The sequence below is a fragment of the Carcharodon carcharias genome, chromosome 20 (genome assembly GCF_017639515.1).
Source record: "Carcharodon carcharias isolate sCarCar2 chromosome 20, sCarCar2.pri, whole genome shotgun sequence".
NCBI classification, from domain to species: domain Eukaryota; kingdom Metazoa; phylum Chordata; class Chondrichthyes; order Lamniformes; family Lamnidae; genus Carcharodon; species Carcharodon carcharias.
Genome location: NC_054486.1, coordinates 6769878 through 6783823, shown reverse-complemented (window position 1 = coordinate 6783823; position 13946 = coordinate 6769878). Strand labels below are relative to the sequence as shown.

The 13946-nt window shown below is 45.1% G+C and overlaps 1 protein-coding gene across 1 annotated transcript in view; it reads left to right on the top strand.

The window, feature by feature from the left end:
• Nucleotides 1-13946, top strand: part of LOC121292749 — a 90901-nt gene that overhangs the window by 65095 nt on the left and 11860 nt on the right. The gene's annotated exons all lie outside the window — the stretch shown is intronic.

Here is a 13946-nt window from a genome sequence, read left to right as displayed (position 1 = left end):
AAAATTAAAATTAAAAATATGAAAAAAAATTGGATTAGAAAAGGAATAGAGATGAGGGAGGGAGCTCAAGGTCTGAAGCTGTTGAACTCAGTGTTAAGTCCGGAAGGCTGTAAAGTGCCTAGTCGGAAGATGAGGTGCTGTTCCTCCAGTTTGCGTTGATCTTCACTGGAACAATGCAGCAAGCCAAGGATGGACATGTGGGCATGAGCTCAGGCTGGTGTGTTGAAATGGCAAGTGACAGGGAGGTCTGGATCATGTTTGCGGACAGACTGAAGGTATTCTGCAAAGGGCTCACCCAGTCTGCGTTTAGTCTCCACAAAGTAGAGGAGACCACATTGAGAGCAGCGAATGCACAAGACCAAATTGATGGCGGTGCAAGTGACCCACTTCTTCACCTGAAAGGAATGTTTGGGGCCTTGGATGGTGAGGAAGAGGAGGAGGGAAAGGGCAGGCATTGCATCCTCTGTGATTGTGTGGGAAGGTGCCATAGGAAGGGCATGAGGTGTTGTGGGTGATGGAGGAGTGGACCAAGGTGTCCCGGAGGGAACAGTCCCTATGAAATACCAGCAGTGGGGTGTGAAGGGAAGATGTGCTTGGTGGTAGCATCATGCTGGAGTTGGTAGAAATGGCAGAGGATGATCCTTTGAATGCGGAGGTTGGTGGGGTGAAAAGTGAGGACAAGGGGGACCCTATCATGGTTCTGGGAGGGAGGGGAAGGGGTGAGGGCAGAACTGTGGGAGATAGGTTCTATGAACCACAATGAGGGAGAGCCCTTGGTTAAGGAAAAAGGAAGACATGTCAGAAGCACTGTTTTGGAAGGTAGCATCATCGGAACAGATGTGACAGAGGTGAAGGAACTGAGAGAATGGAATGCTGTCCTTACAGGAAGCAGGGTGTGAGGAGCTGTAGTCGAGGTAGCTGTGGGAGTCAATGGACTTGTAATGAATATTGGTAGGCAGTCTTTCATCAGAAATAGATGCAAAGAGGTGAAGGAAGGGAAGTATTGGAGATGGACCATGTGAAGGTGATAGAGGGGTGGAAATTGGAAGTAAAATCGCTAAATTTTTCCTGACGCCAGAAGATGCTGTCAATTTCACAGAGTAATGATGACAACGCTGATAGTTTGGCTGTTATTACTTTCATAAAATTCGAGCCATTATGTATTATTTTCCATTAAAAACAAAGCTGAGTTTGTTTTAAATGGATAAGTGGATGGCTCAGAAGACTGAAGAATGGGAAGTTGAGGAGGATGATGATAGCATTGACAATGTGTTATGAAATGACAAGTGGCCATTGAGGCAGTTGGAAGGCCTCACCACCTGGTCTGATCTGTGTCACGGTGTAGTGGATTTTCTTTCACCGGTCGTCACCTGTAGGTTGCCGATCTGTGGCTGTTGCTAGACTGTGGCCTCTAGTGCTGCCACCATGTTTCAATGTTGTTGCCGAGCTTTACTGAAGCTTTACTTATACCATGCTTTCCAATCTTGCTGTGCCTTGATAAGGCTTTGCTTCCCTATGAGATAGTAAGGTTTAACCTAGAACCTTTTATTAAGAATTATTTACAAAGACCACAGGGTAAGTACATGGTATTCATGACACAGACTATTCTGTGCCTACCTCTCTTTGTCGTCTGACTACTAATGTCACAGCTACATCATAAGATCATCATGGTCTCATTAGCATATCCTTTATCCCATTACTGTACAATTGCAGCAGAGATTATTACAAGCGTTTAGGAGGTAGCTGGACAAGTATTTAAAATGAACAGTAAGAAGGGTTAAAGGGAAAGGACGAGGAAATGGATTACGAAAGTATGATATTGAGGATGCTGCAAATCCTATATGAAAACAGAAACGCTGGAAAAACTCAGCAGGTCCGGCAGCGTCTGCAGAGAGAGGAACAGAGTTAACGCTTCAGGTCAATGAGCTTTCACAGAAGTTGTTTAGATATTTACAGCTGAGCTAACACTGTGACAGGCAGGATGGGTGAATTTGCCGCTTTGTGTGCTTTAATTCCTATAGATGTTTTCACATTCCAACTGCAGGGTTGGTGCAAAGCCAGTTTTGCTTCACACCAATCAAGTATTTACAGTAGAAATACAGAATGTAGCTTCATAGTCCACTTGGGCTTGGCATCTCTTTTATCCTCTGCTTATAGTGTTGGTACATCAAGTAGTTTTCATTGTATCAGGATGTAAATAAGATTTAAAGTGTATTCATTTTCCCACAGAGTTGTTGTGACTGGCATTTCTTGTCAACAGAATTTATTTCCTGATGATAAATTACATGGAAAATCAGCTTTGGACACCGACCCTAACAATGGTACAGCTATTAGGATCTTGTACTTTACTTACAGTTGCTTAGAACTTGCTATTGTAATGAATAGCTGCCCTATGTCATTCGTAAATATTCCTTTCTAACTACGTTTTAATCTTTGAAGGTTGTGAGAATAATTGTAAAGTGAACAGAAATTAAATTAGTAGCAAATAACCCTTCTTTATCCAATTCAAGTGTAACTTTTGTGCCAGTACAACCAATACAACAATAACTTATATTTATGTGGCATCTTTAACATATTAAAATGCCCCAAGGCACTTCACAGGAGCACTATGAAGCAAGACATGATACTGAACCATATGAGGAGATATTAGGTCAAATGACCAAAGGCTTGGTCAAAGAGGTAGGCTTTAAGGAATGTCTTAAAGGAGGAGAGCGAGGTACAGAGGGAATTCCAGAGCTCACGGTGGAGGCATCTGAAAGTGTGGCCACCAATGGTGGAACGATGAAAATCGGGGATGTTCAGGAGGCCAGTATTATAGGAGTGCAGATATCTTGGAGAGTTGTGGGGCTGGAGCAGATTACAGAGATAAGGAGCGGGGAAGGAATTTCAAAATAAGAATGCGAATTTTAAAATCAAGATGTCGCTGCCTCGGGTCCATGGTCACAAACTGTTCCGTGGTTCAGAACTTGATACTTGCATAGAGAAAATCCCTACTATCTTTGGCCAACTCAGGAAATGCACATAAAATAAGACCAGGCTGACCTTTAGGGCCAAGGTGATGGTTTATAAGGCCTGTGTTCTCAGCTCCTTGTTGCATGACTGTGAAACCATGGACGACTTACAGCTACCAAGAAAAGAAGCTTAACAATTTCCATCTTCACTGACTGTGGCACATTATGGGTATATCCAGGCAGGACAAAACCACAAATGTGGCAGTCTGAAGACTGTGCTCAGTCAGTAGTGGATGTTTGATAAGCAGTCTAAAAATTTAGCAACAGTGGTGGAGTCGAGAGAGGCGGTGGTGATGTAGACCTGGGTGTCATCAGTATCTATGTGAAAACTAGCACTGTGTTTTCAGATGCTGTTGCCCAGGGGCAGTATGTGGATGAGAAGTAGGAAGAGGCCAAGCATTGATCCTTGGGGGACACCACAGGTAACGATGCAAGAGCAAGGAGAAAAATCATTGTGAGTGATACACTGGGTATGATTTCTTTGAGGGGGGGAGGGTGATGATGGCAGATTTCAAGGAGAGAGGGGACAACACTGAAGAGAGAGAACCATTAAAAATATTGGGTAATATGGAGAGCTGGAAGGGAAATTGGATGCTGAGCAGTTTAGTGGGAATATGGTTGAAGGACTGGAAGCATGGGCGAGATGAACTCAGGGGCTATGAGTGGAGTGAAAGATGAGAGTACAGGGCTCAGGTTGGGGTTTGGGGGGTGGTGGGGGGAGGAGATCAAGATGAAGCTTGGGCTAGGATACCATAGAGGCCGCTGATCAGGTCGTCTCCATCTTGGCAACAAAGAACTCCATGAGCTCCTCACACTTAATGTTGGTGGTGAGGGTGGAATTGCATGGGAGAGAGGTTTAAGAAGAAGGTTTGCAGTAGAGAACGAAACCAAGGGGCTATCTTTGCATTCCCCTTGAAGGATGATCCTTGAATAATGGACACAGGGCATGTGATGTGCATATACACAACATCAGATAGATTTTTGTGGTGTTCCTTAGAGAACTAATCCAGACTTAAGTCCTGATCTCTTCAGTTATTTCATGTCTTCCCTTTGCTCTCTTTATTCATTTCCATTCATTAATCCTCAAATCAGCTTCTTCTGGTGTGAAGATTTCATCTTCATGTCTGATATTTTTCATTACAGGTATAGGGAATAGAACATTGTTAACGTCAGCATTTGTCTTGCTTATCTATTTAAAGGATTGATGTAATTTAACTGATTTAGTGCCTGAACAGATTTTCTGATTAAATGCACAACTTCTTTATCACATATGTTTATTTGAATTTGCTTCTTTTTGAAAAAAAAAGATTATTTCTTCAAGATGCACTTCAGAATACTTCTTTATATATGTTCTGAATATGTTCACCAACTTTTATCGAATCAGTGTGTCATTGTGTACAGGAATTTATACTCAATGCAGTGTACAGGATTAGAAAAACATTTGGGGCAGGAATTTCAGGTTGGTGTGCGCGCATGATAGGTGAACATCGGGAATGTCCTGAGAATGGACCGCTGACCGTGATTAGCCTCCAACTGTCATTTCACACCGGCCAATTAACGGCCAGTCAACATGAAACACGTGCTGAAATGCTCAGTGCTGCTGGGGTGGGGGTGAGAGAGGGCAGGCGCTGAAACCTGTACATGCGCGGGGAAGTACAGGATGAAAGCTCCATGAAGGCAGAGAGCTGCCTCAGGGAGCTGAAGAATATAAAAGCAACCAATAAAGATCTTAAAATCCAGAAAAACATGACCGTGCATCAGAATCAGTCACCCGAACATATCGGTGATGAAAATTCTGTCCAAACATTTTAATTTTTTAAATTTAGTAACGAAACCTCATCCTGCCCCTTGGACGAGGTTTCATCAAAAGTGCAAAATCCACCTGGCAGATTCACCCACCCGCCAACTGTAAGTCGGTCGGACCACGAAAAATCAGGGACAATTGGAACTTTAATGGGATTAATTGCCCTCTTAATTGTCGGCGGGCACACTCTGACTTTTGTGCACCCGTTGACCAAAATATTGCGCGAGCGCGGGATAACATTGCAGCGCTCACCCAACGTCATCACGTGCTAGTTTACGCTCGAGGAGATCTGGCACGCCCCTGCATGCCAAGCTAAAAATTCTGCTCTTAGGTTCCCCTGCATCCACCTCCTGCAACAGCACCTGCCTTTTTTTGGCCAAGATGTCAAGTCATGGACAAATGCAGCAGATTGACAAGTTTGACAGATGTTTGACAAATTTATTAGAATTCTTTGATGATGTAAGAAACAGGGTGGATAAAGGGGAACCAGTAGATGCACTGCATTTGGATTTCCAAAAGGCATTTGATAAGGTACCACATAGAAAGTTACTGCACAGGATAAGAGCTCTTGGTGATGGAGTGATATATTAGTCTGGTTAGGGGCCCGGTGAACTAACAGGAAACAGAATCAGGATAAATGAGTCATTTTCAGGTTGGCAATGTAACTAGTGTTTGAGGCATTTCAGAGAAAGTTTTCTAGGTTGATCCCTGAACTGAAGGGGTTTGTCTTATGTGGAAAGATTGAGCAGGTTAACTGTACTCCTTGAAATGTAGAAGAATGAGAGCCAATCATATTGAAACATATAAGATCCTGAGAAGGCTGGACAGGGTGGATGCTGAGAGGTGTTTCAACTCATGGGGAATGTAGAGCTAGGGGACATAGTCTCAGAATTAGAGGTCTCCCATTTAAGATGGAGATTTGGAGTAATTTCTTCTCCTGAGAGTGGTTAATCTCCTGAATTCTCTACTCCAAGGAACAATGGAAGCTGGGTCACTGAATATATTCAAGGCTGATTTGGACAGATTTTTGATCAACAAGAGAGTTGAGGGTTTTGGGGGACAGACAGTAAAGTGGTGGCCACTATACAATTGGCTATAATCTTATTCACGGGTGGAACAGGTGTAAAGAGCTGAATCTTCCTGCAGCTTATGTAGACTCTATTTCATGTCCCCATGCTGGGATTCCTTTGCCTGGTCCTTCTCCCAGGCCTGGTTCAAGTGCAGAATATGGTAGCATAGTGGGTTTACTGCCTTTGTATCTTCCTGCACACTTTTACCCCCCTTTGGGGAAGTGGGGGATTAACAGGCTGATTATCAGCCCAGTTGAACTGCATCATTAATGCTCCCTCTGTAGCCAAGAAGTCCATTAATGGTGCAATTGACTCGGATTTTCCTTATGGTTGACAGATGGGCAAATTGGCAGGCGGCCTTTGCATTTTTCATCAAACCTCATCCACGGGTGCGATGAGATTTCCGTGAAGAAATAAAATATAAATAAATCTGTATGGACAGCGTTTTCATCAGCTAAATTTTCAGGTAATTGATTATGATGCATGGATGCTTTATCAGGTCTTCAGCTCCCTGCAGCAGCTCTCGGCCAACAGTCTGTTTCCCAGCCAATCCTGGGACCGCTGATTGCGCCCAGCCACTGAGCTGAAAATCCAGGCCCTGGAGTGGGACTTGAACCCCATGCTTCTGGTTCAGAGTCTTGGGGGCTGGTACTGACTGAGCCACAAGATGGTGCTTATGTTACTGAACTAGGAATCCAGAAAGCTGGTCCGGAGGCAAGAGTTTAAATTGTACCGAGGCAGCTGGGGAGTTTAAATTCTGTTAATTAATCCGATCTGGAATTTAAAGAATCTAGTATGGGTATAGGTGTCCATGAAACAACTGGATTCTTTATAAAATGTCTGGTCACTAATGTCCTTTCGGGAAGGATATTTATCGCCCTTCCCTCTTGGTCTGGCCTACAAGTGACTCCAGACCCACAGCAATGTGGCTGATTCTTAACTGCCCCCTGAAATGATACTAATCCACTTAGTTGTATTCAAGGAGGCAACTCGTTACCATCTTCAAGGGCAATTAGGGACAGACAATATCATGCTGGCCTAACCAGTGATGCTCACATCCCATGAATGGATTTTAAAAAATGGCATTTTTGGCCTTTTCTAAAGAGCCATTGAACTTTTGCCTGCTAAAACGCCAACTTTAAATACATTGTCCACGTGACTTTCTATGACATCATCCAATTTCATTAGAGACTTTTTTTTTAATGCCACCTCTGCCTGTGTTTTGGTGTCAGGCATTGAACTAATAAGATTAACACTATTAGAAGAGATACAGTGAGATCTTGTAAGAACACAGCCTGCTGTTGCAAACTAATTAGGCCTATTAGAGAGAACAGAGAAAGAAAATCTGCTTTGGTAACATTACGATTGGCTTCTTATCATGAATTTCCTTGACATGCTATAATAATATGTCTAATGCTTGTCTTGTTATATATTTAGCCTGTTTTGGCAATGCTTATATAAAATGTTTGTCATCACCTTAGGTATTTTAAACCTATTATGATTATGTCTCTTACGCTTTTCATGGAAAATTGATTATGATACTATTTTAAAATGGTCATGGAAAATTTGTAAAAAGCTGATTAAAACCAGATATTGTATATTGTTTATAAAAAAGTTACCTCCACCCTCTTTAAAAAAAAATGTCAGTATTACCTAGGATATTCCTCCATGCTTTCTGAACTGTGCATAACGATACCGTGCAAAAGCTTGCCCAGTGGCAACTCCTTCACTCCCTTAATGATACAGTTGATCATGTAAGTGTGGAACAAGGCCACGAGATTACTGGTTCAATTCTTCAGTGAGCTTATCTTGGTTCGCTGGGGTTGCAATGAACCTCAGCAGGCCTGAGCCCTGGAGGGAGTTCTCATTGCTCATCGCTTTCCTTTTTTGATTCATTCATGGGATATGGGCTTCGCTGGCTGGGCCAGCATTCACTGCCCATCCCTAGTTGCCCTTGAGAAGGTGGTGGTGAGCTGCCTTCTTGAACCGCTGCAGTCCATGTGACGTAGGTACACCCACAGTGCTGTTAGGGCGGGAGTTCCAGGGTTTTGACTCAGCTGGAAGATCTGTGATTTTGGATTTTGAATTGCCGTAATGTCTTTCACAATTAAACAGCTCATCAATCCTCAATGTCTGGTGATGTGAAGAATGGCCACTCAATTAAACCATCTCCATCCACAAATTCCAATGAGAATCAACACCTTCAGAAGAGGGGAAAAGGAAAGATATTGCAATAAAATGAATTAGTTCAGAAATACTTTTCTCTGCAAAGACCATATATAATATATATTTATATACACATATATTACATAAGCTGATCCCATACATAATTTGTCATGAAAATATAATAATTGTCATAATGTTATTGTGATTTATTGTAAAGGTAAGTTAATAGTCGGTTCTGGATTAGTTTCTCTGTGTGGATGTGTGTGTGTGGGGTGGATTGAATTGAATTGGAAGCAGCTGGTCTGGAGATTTTAAGTTATCAAAAGAGAAGGTAGGTTTGAAATGCTAAATACGTAAACATGACAGAAGTTTTAGAATGTGAGGTGTGAGGAACATTTGCGTTTTTAGATAAATTAGGTTAGTTTGAATTTCAAAGAGACGGTAAGATGTTACACTTAGCCATAAGAAGTTAAGCCAAACAGTGTGTTTATTTTTTTCAAAGGTTACTGATAATATGAGTACTATGAAAATTTATATTATGAGAAAAGTAAAGTTGCAAAGACATATGGGAACAATGGAATTTACATTAAAAAGGGAGAAACATGTATAAAGAAGATGAGGTTATGTGTCAGGAGGAAGGAATTCTAAGATCTAACACAAGCCTGAAAAGCCTCCAGCCTCTATGTATCAAGCTGCTGTCCATAGGAACTGAAGCTAAGATAACTCACTGTGAATATCACTGTCTACGGTATTATGTGCTTTGCCTGGGTCTGTTGAAATTTATTTTGTTTTACTGTTGCCTTAATGGAGGTATAACTGGGAGCCAGATTAATTAGAAGAGTTAGGAGTTATTATAGTAGTAATTTGTATACCTATGGATGTGCTTAAAACCTTTTATTCTATTATAAATGTTTAATTTAGTTTTGTAAAAAAATCTCTAAGCCTCAGTGGTCTTATTACTGCTGAATTCGAGGCATGCATCTCGAAATAAAATGCAAATTGCAAAACAGTTGTGGTAGCTGTTTCAAGTTTCCCTTTGGGATTTGAGCAGCTTGACATTTACCATCCACTGTGTCATAACACATTTCAAATGGGAATTGAAAAGATATTTGAGGTTGAGGAACTCACAAGGTCACTGAAAGAGCCACATCGCTGCTTTTGTCTAATAGCTGCAATAGGCACAGAGGGCCAAATGTACAATAAGTTTCTATAAATTCTTCAACCAGTTCTTTTTCTAAACCAGGTAAAGTAACAAACAGAATAGTGAGCTCTCCTACTTTACAGTTCACTGCCTGAGAAAAGGAGTATGGATGTAGAACAGATTCCAAATCTGAACGAATGCACCTGAATTCCAGAGGTGAGGTGAGACTGACTGCCCTGACATCAAGATAGCCTTAGACCACATTTGGCATCACGGAGCCCTAGCAAAACTGAAGTCAATGGGAATCAGGGGGCAAACCCTCCACTGGTTGGAGTCATACCTAGCGCAAAGGAAAACAGCTGTAGTGTGTACTTTCCACAAAATGCACTGCAGAAAGTCACCGAGGTTTCTTTGACACCACCTGTACTACCTTGAAGAACAAGCGAAGAAAACCACCTGCAAGTTCCCCTCCAGGTCACACACCATTCTGACTTTGAACTGTATCGGCTGTTCTTTCACTGTCACTGGGTCAAAATCCTGGAACTCCCTCCCTAAGGGCAGCAAATAATTGGACTAGTCATATAAATACTGAGGCTAGAAGAGCAGGTTAGAGGCTAGGAGCCCTGCAATGAGTAACTCCCCTCCTGACTCCCCAAATCCTGTCCACCATCTACAAGGCACAAGTCAGGAGTGTGATGGAATACTCTCCATTTGCCTGGATGAGTGCAGCTTCCACAACACTCAAGAAGCTCGACACCGTTGAGGACAAAGCAGCCTGGTTGATTTGCACCATATCCGCAAACATTCACTCCCTCCACCACCGATGCACAGTAGCAGCAATGTGTACCATTTACAAGATGCACTGCAGGAATTCATCAAGGCTGATTAGACAGCACCTTCCAAACCCATGACCACTACCACCTAGAAGGACAAGGGCAGTAGATACATGGGAACACCACCACCTGGAAGTTCCCCTCCAAGTCACTCACCATCCTGACTTGGAAATATATCAGCTGTTCCTTCACTGTCGCTGGGTCAAAATCCTGGAACTCCCTCCCTAACAGCACTGTGGGTGTAACTACACCACATGGACTGCAGCGGTTCAAGAAGGCAGCTCACCATCACCTTCTCAAGGGCAACTAGGGAGGGGCAATAAATGCTGGCCCAGCCAGCGAAGCCCACAACCCATGAATGAATAAAAAAAAGATTGCATCTGGGTGCACCGTTTCAGTCCCAGCTTGAAATCCTGCATTCTGTGTTTATTTTATATAGCAATTAATTTTATTGTATTTATAGTTAAATAAACAATTTGGAAAGCAGAGAAGTTCAGTTGGGTGAAGGAAAGGAGCTTCACCGCTGCACTGTCAATGAATTGTTCTGATCTGGAACACATAAAGGATGGTGGAAGCAGATTGAAAAATAACTTTTATAGTATAACTGGATATTTTCACGTATAGAGGAAACATTTGCAGAGCTATGACGAATGGGGTTAAGGTAATTGGATCGCTTTCCAAGATTCAGCACAAACGCAATGGGCCAAATGGCAGCCTCCTGTTCTGTATGATCGACTGTCTATGTTCTAGGTCAATTCTCTGCTCTTCACAGGATGGCACGGGACCTCTCACATTCACCTCAATAGATAAGGGCGGAATTTTCCCAGCCCTCTGGGGGTGGGAGTGATAGGCGGAGTGCGCGGAAGATATGGTGGGATCTGCTCCACGACGGTGTGAAGCAGGTCGCAATCGTCCACTCAGCCCGTCAACGGTGGGCCGTGTTTCCCGCCAGCGGTCGGCGAGGAGCTAATTGTAACACATTAGCATATAATTAAAAGACCATCCCGCCAGGCTCTTGGAATCCCACCGGATCGTCCGTCCACATTAGCGGGAAAGCACATCGTTGTGTTTCACAACAACACGCAGGCGACGTGCACTTGGCAGCCTTCACTTTGGGGGAACTGAGGTGAGTGAGCAGCAGCGTTCACCATAGCTCGCCCACTGTTTACAGGCCTCAGGGGCACGGGGGGGGGAGGTGACTGCTGAGGGAGGGGGCGTGCCTGGAGGCCAAGTGCTGGCCATCCTCGGAAGTGACTGTTGTCGGTGGAGGAAGGGTGGGGGTGGGGAGTCGGGCTCCTAGCCTGTTTGCACATGCAAGAAATGGGGAGGCACCAAAGGGCCACCAAACGCTCCATACCTTAGCCCCCATTCGCCTGCCCACCCACCACCCCATCACAGGCCTCGAGTCCGCCACCACTTTATTGGGCTGCGGAGTAGTTGAACTGCACACGTTGTCCAATCTCCTCGCCAACACTGGCCATGTAGCAGTCACTGCTGGAGACGCTCACAGCCCCTTGCAATCTCAGCATCCTGGTTTGGACCAGTGTCCCCCATGTTGCAGGTTGACAGGGCAGCCATGCAGCGCACTCACCTCTGGGCATCCGAGGAGTGACCAGCACTCTCTGGGAAGCATTAAGGGGCAGTCACACAGGGCTAGGAATGGCGCTATGTACAGCCATGATAACCACGTCCCTCTTTCTTTCACGCTGCAGGAGGACCACGTCAGGATCATGGGTCCTGGTGACCCACCTGTATGCCTGATAGCCTACAGAGACTGTGGAAGATGGAAGAGAGAGCGACTGAGGCTCCTGGCAGTGCAAAGGCAGGAGCAGCAACCTCATGAAGAAGGGGCAGCAGGAGATCCCGCACACGCTGTCCAGGAGTGACAGTGACCTGTGGCTGGTCAGCGCCTAGCGACACCCAGCGTCTATAGACACCGTCTATCATTCCTGCAGATGACTGAGAACCAGTGTCGCCGATGACTGCACATGTCTAGGGACCTGGTGACTCACATCTGCCACTTACTGCAGGACTTGGTGCCAAGGGGACATGGAGGGCATCCACTGCCGGTGGCTGTGAAAGTGACCATGATGCTCAATATCTATGTCAGTGGCTCCTTTCAGGGCTCCACAGGCGACCTATGTGGGATTTCACAATCTGCCACCCACAAATATATCCATGAGGTCACGGATACCAGCTTCTCCATGGTACACAACTTTGTGCATTTCACCCAGGACCGGGACAGCCAGGACACAAGGGCCATTGGATTCACCCTGATCTCGGGATTCCCACAGGTGCAGGGTGTGATTGACTGCACTCATGTGATGCTCAGGTCTCCATCGCTACACTCCATGGACTACATCAACCGCAAGGGATTCTACTCACCGAATATGCAGCTGGTGTGCGACCACCAGGAACACATCCTGCAGGTGTGCGCACAGTTTCCAGGGAGTGTGTACGTCTCCTACATCCTCAGTCACTCACAGATCCCTGCAATCTTCCAGTGTCCACAGGGCTACAGGGATGGCTCCTCGGGGACAAGGGCTACCCACAGAGGCCGTGGCTGATGTCACCCATGTGGCAGCCTCAGACTGCAGCAGAGCGACGCTATAATGAGGCTCATGCTGCAACTCCCAACTTGGTGGAGCAAACCATCGGGATGCTGGAGATGAGGCTCCGGTGCCTGAACCGGTCTGGTGGAGCCCTGCAATACAGTCCGCAGAGGGTGTCACACATCGTCATTGTCTGCTGTGTCCTTTACAAACAGGCACTGTAACAGGGGGAGGTACTGGTTGGGGAGGAGGATGGAGGAGCTGCACATCTCCTCTGGATGAGGAGGAGGCTGACAGGGATGAGGGTGAGGGGGTCCTCGGTGGTGACGACAATGGGGATGAGGCCCTCAAACTGGTTAGGCGAGGCAGGTGCGCTCGGAGGCCCTCATTAGCTGCCAGATTTGTGGAGGATGATGACCACATGTAATGAGGTGAAGTTTGACTCCAGTCTGACTTACGGTAGCGCTGATATCCTCTGTGAGAACGCTCCTTCAGACACAGTGGAGGCCCGAATAGTCACTCGATCGCAGGAGGATGATGATGACATTCAGTGAGGACACTCCATAGATCTTCACACAGCCTCTGAGAATGTCTGACCCCTGTCTGGCCAAGGGCAGCTCGATTGCGCTCCATGATCAGGGCCAGCTCAGAGACGCAGTCACGAAACTTTAGATGCATATGATGCTGCGTCTGCCTTAGCCAAGTGGTTATGGTACTGGGCTTGTAACCCCAAGATCAAGAGTTCAAATCTCACCATGGCAAATTATGAAACAATTTAATTTCATCTGAGTAGGAACAGATGGAAACGGGTTTGTACTTGAAAGAGTTACAACACATCCTGATGTTGAGGTGGGCGTAATTGACAGCAGCTTAAGGTACGCCCTCTTAAAGGTACATGCATCTCATGTCACAATAGTACCATGATTGTAATGCTATAATTACACTCTGCCATGTATAATTTGAAGCTTGGCCTAAATAGCCAAGTGGCTATGGTACTGGGTTTGTAACCCTAAGATCAAGAGTTCAAATCTCACAATGGCAAACTATGAAACCATGTAACTTCATCTGAATAGGAACAGATGGAAACGTGTTTGTACTTGAAAGCGTTACATCAAGAGTTCAGCACCACAGCCCTTCAGGAGCTGGTGCACAGCATCACTGGTCACAGATGTTGGTGTGATGGGGGCCAGCCCCACCTTAAAGGTGCTGAAAGCACACAGGGAGAATGAGGGAGCTGTGTGGTGCCTGCCCACTACATTCTGGCAGCAATGACCAGCACCATCGAGGGGCAGGCATCAGTAATGTTGTAATGTTTCCAGGGAGTGTGAGGCTGGACCATCACTGTGGCCTGAAGGCTGCACAGACACAA